Genomic DNA, 5,109 nt, shown 5'->3' with positions numbered 1-5,109 from the left:
CTGCTGTACAAGAGTAAGGAAGGGGAGGAGACCTTCTGCTTTAATAAATTGTGTTTGGGGTGAGGCCTCTCTGACCGTGTCTGCTTCGAAGTTCACTTTTTTAAAACCTACCCATGAGTCAGGTAGAGCTTTCCAGACTACCAGCTGAGGATGTACAGACCGTTCAGTCTTTTGCTGCCCTAACGCATTGTTTCTGTCTCATCGCCAGTTGTTCCATTGACCGAGACTAGACAATTGTAATATAGGCTGTTATTGTGTATATGAAGAAACACACAAAAGCATGTGTACTTGGTGATGGCAGGTGTGTGTGCACAAGTAGGACATGTTTTTATGATAGTGTTGTTCGAAGCAACAAAGTGATGCAAACACACTCATTACACAACCAGCGCACAAAATCAAAACGTATTAAATGATCTCAAGCTCTGGCTTTATTTTAGGAGATTGTTGGATATTCATAAATCCTCCAAACACTGACTAATCTTGAGCAGGGCTTTTTTTGGCACTTCCTGATTTGTGTAGTACCAACCCGGAGTAAGTAATTTTTTTTTCAGAGACTTCAAAGCACAAGCACCTGCCACATGATGTAAATGTAAATCAAAGAAATGTAAATGATTTCCGAAATAATGAGCGCTGTGTATGCAGTGGGATTGATCGTGCATGTGACACCTGTAGGTGTGTATTTGGCTCAGTTGTTATGTGGCCGTAATACGTTGTGGTTTTTTAGTAGTTAATAAAACAGCCGAGATGTACAGTTCATGCAGAGGTCATGTGTGTCCTGGTCTTGAAAATCTCTTCGTTTGGAATAGAGTTTTCCATATTTTTGTAAGTGGCCTCTTCCCAGTGGATTTGACATGTAAAACATGTGTTCACGTTGAAGCAAAAAAAACATAGTCGGCTGCAAGAGAGGCCAGCCATATGCAACCCAGTGCATGTTCAGATTTTAAAACTCTTGGGACAAAACATATAAATGTTTTTATTTATATGTAAAGGACCCATAAACATCAGATGTCATTGGTTTCTTTCTATGACTGGTATTCTGGTAAATTTTGCAACATTGGGTTAGACGCATACGTTCAACATTTTCCCATTAACATGTAGTCAACGTTGTTCCTGCGCCATTTCATCGAAGTCATTCTTCAAACTTTCCAAAGCAACCCGATGTCCCATTGTCCATAATGTTGTTAAATTGACATTAGCACAACCTTTCGACAACCAACAATTTCTCCTTGGAAAACCCAAAGACACAACATTTGGTCACGACATTGCCCATGCTAGCACATGTCATGCTTAATATACTGTATGTAGCATAATTAGCACAACTGAAATCCAAACCCACTTCCCAGTCATTGAAAAAGAAAAGCGAGGCCAGCTCAGAACTGGATGGTTTATAAAGCGATATGCTTACCAAACCTGCTAAGTCACCAGACTTACTTCATGTTCAGAGTATATTTATCTTGACAATTGCATGATGAGTCGTCCGACCTCGAGGTTCCTCATAAAAAAAAGGAGTGTAAATGAATGAGACTCAGAAACGCGGAGACACCCGACACCAGGCCATGCTGACTTCTTTAAGAGGCCGTCACGGGGCTTTGCATCTCTACCACCTGCATTATTGATTTCTTTGCAAGAAGGATCAGTTACCAAGCAGAAACGGGAACGTCGCATGGATGAAGCACGTCCCACTTCGATTTCTCCTCTCACCTGCTTTCTGATTAATTGCTTCGGACAGACGGCTTCTGCGAGAGGGATCAGCGGAAGAGGAAGAGCAAAGGGTCTCTGAACACTATTTTTTTTCTCTTAATTGGACAGAAGGTTTAGATTCATTTTCTATTCGACAATAGTTCCAGCTAAATGGTTCATATTAGCCTATACTTTATTGTTTCTATAGCAACAACATGCACAGGGATTCGTATTGAGGTCACGCCATCTCAACGGATTCTGAGATGTGATTCTGAAGTGTTTGAAATGTTACAATAGGAGTCTCTAGGGTGCATGGTTTATGGGTTTTGTTGGCGAAACAAAATCTTTCTTGGTTCACCAACAAAACCCATAAACCAGTAGGAGAACAATAGTTTGCAGCTGCTGTAACATAAGTGATGCAGGAACTACGTTGTTGCACAAGATGAAACTTGTAGCTACAAACAGATAGCAGTAGTTACTGAGAGAGTTTTGAACTTCAGCTTTAAGCTTCAGGGCACCTTTTTCATCGGTGATGGAAAACAAAACCTTGATGGGACGTGAGTGAAATGTTCCACTGTAGACCGCAAACTTTACCCAAGGTAAAAAAAAAAAATTGTTGCTACTTTAGGAAGACATTTAGCTTGTAGCTTGTTTACCTTTTAAAGCTCTTTGCTGCCTGCAAGGCAGTTTGCATTTGCAATGAAAATACTGACAAGCCTTAGTTTTTGTTTACCGACCCCAAAATGGTAAGGCAAAGCTTGTCTGTTGCCTTTTAGGGAAAAGCTGCAGGTCTGAGCGGCGCTGATTTGAATAGAAGCTATGCTAATTTCCTCGAAGTAAAGCCTGAGGAACCATAGAAACGACCCAAACTCACTGCATTACCAGGAAAAAAAAAATGTAATAAATTAAAACCAAATACATTTTAACAAAGCGTGTTTTAAACCGAAATCAGCTTTACAATTTTCAGAGTAACTGACTAGCTTGCCCATGTCAGCATGCTAGCAATCCTGTTAACCGCAGGACTGCTAGCATGCAGGAATATTATTTTAATTATGTCCTGCTTGCTGGAATTGACTTTGGTTGAATGGACACTAAATGTATATTTCTGTAGAATTATATGTTAATGTCTTGACTGGGGTTTTAACTGATTTTTATAAATTTGCAGGGATTTTTCAGGGTTGCCCCCTAGTGGTGCACTTCTACAGGTGCGCCCCACTGGACTATGGCGTTTTTGCACTCTTTATGTTTTCGGGTGACTATGTTGTCACTTATCGTCTTGTGCTTTACAATTTGGTTTCTCATGAGTTTTAGTTTGTTACATTTACTTCCCTTTTTAAATATGTCTTTTCACAACCCCTTGTCTTGGATCCCGTTGGGTTTCTATCAGTGTTATTCTTGTTTCTGTTTGGGATCTTGTTCTGATTTACTGTTTAAGTTCTGATCTGTTTTCTTCATTTGGTTTTGGTTTGCAGCGTCGCACCTCCAGGGTCGAAGGTTTGATTTCCGCCTTGGGTCTGTGTGCAGGAAGTTTACACATTCTCTAGTGCTTGGTGGATTTCCTCAGGTTTCCTCCTACAGTCCAAAACACATGCAATTACCGTTTCCAAATTGCCCCTAGGCTGTGAGTGAGTCTGTGCTTATGTGCCCTGAGATGGATCAGCGTCCCGTCTAGGGTGTGTCCCACCTAGTACATGTGCCAAAGCAGGTCAGATGGTCCGCTTTGACGACCCCTTGCAGGTCTGTACCTTGCTTGAGCAGTTTTAAAGATACTAGAAGATACTTCATACTTTTACTTCACTATATTGTCCTGGAAATGTTAGTACTTTTACTTCACTACATTTCTGCGTACATAACCACAGAGGTGTGTAGCATTTAAAGAGGGGATTTTGCTGACCGTCAAGAGAGAGAGAGAGAGAGAGAGAGAGAGAGTATTCTCCCCCCATCATCATGTTGATGAACAACAATCGAATTTAGATTTCTTGTAATTCTATGTAAACAAGGTGTTGGATAAAGTGACAAATTGAAACACTTGTCTCTGATAATGGCTCAGATTTATTATCTGGCATGTTATTTCCTGTTTGAAGTTATAATTATTTTTAGCTCATATCCTGCTCTTTACCACCTTAAATAATAATAAAACATGCATTGAGACTGAAAAAAAATTAAAAAATTGAGAAAATTGAAGCTTGGAAGCCTCTGTACACCACCACGAGGAACGTGAATTGCAGCAGAAGTGTAGACTTTCAGCTTTAATTCATGGGCTTTGGTCCCAGCAGTTTCATAGGCTCAAAAATAATTGGACAGCTGACTGATAAGCAGTCTTATAGCCATTTGTGCTTGTTTCTTATTTATTTATTTCATGACTAAGGAATGAGATCCCAAGTATTGAATTTATATTTAGTAGATGCTGAAAACATGTGAAATCTCAGTATGCAGTTCAGAGAGAGAGAGAGAGAGAGAGAGAGAGCACAGATCCCTTAGGAGTGGCCAAATCCACACATTTTCACACATTTTTTTTAAAGAAAAGGAATGCATTCATAAGCTCAGGGTTATCAAAAGCCCTTGAAGACCACAGCTAAAGTGGATGAACGCGAAATTCTTTCCTTGGTGATGGAACTCTCCTTCATGGCACCTAGCTACAGTAAGTCAGGATGACTCTGGAGGAGGCAGGATTATTAATGCAAATACAGAGAGTTTAGCTCAAGATGCAAACATCTACAAACACAGAAGAACAGAAAGACCAGACTGGAGTCAGTGCAGTTCTGATACCATCACTCACTCACTCACTCACTCATCACTCACATGGGGCATGGATCCTATCCCAGGAGACTTCGAGCACGAGGGTACACCCCCGCCTTGTGCCCTGAGTTTCCTGTGATAGACTCCAAGCCTGTATACAAGATAAACCAGAAGCAGAATAAGGCTATAGATATAGATGCTCTTCCCTCCCATTTAATCCAGCTTGGGACTGGGGACCGGCTTGCCACATAATAAACGAGAAAACTAGCACCGAGCCCCCCGTAATTACCTAAATAAAAGTTTAATTAATATCAAATTGCTACAATACTTTTCGAGTTAGCTCAGTGTTTTAGCTCTGTTGTAAAATAGTCACATACTTCATACTAATTTATATGAAGAAACTGGACATTTGTAGTAATTTAAATGCATTGATGAAACATTGTGTGCTGGACCAGCGCCCTCTGCTGGCTGTGATATGAATGAAATTTTCTTTATATCAGTGAAGAGTTACATAAAAAATATATATATATTTTTATTATTGGTCAGACATGATGTAAGCTTACTCATTTTGTATTTCTCATCCTGGATCTCCTAGACCAAAAAAGAAAAAAAAAAACCCTGAGTTGTCCAGGACAAAGGTCAATGTCTGTCTTCCAGGACAACAATCTGTCACGAAACAGCTGTGAGGCT

The sequence above is a fragment of the Clarias gariepinus genome, chromosome 1 (genome assembly GCF_024256425.1).
Source record: "Clarias gariepinus isolate MV-2021 ecotype Netherlands chromosome 1, CGAR_prim_01v2, whole genome shotgun sequence".
NCBI lineage: Eukaryota > Metazoa > Chordata > Actinopteri > Siluriformes > Clariidae > Clarias > Clarias gariepinus.
Note: the sequence above shows the minus strand (reverse complement) of the source record.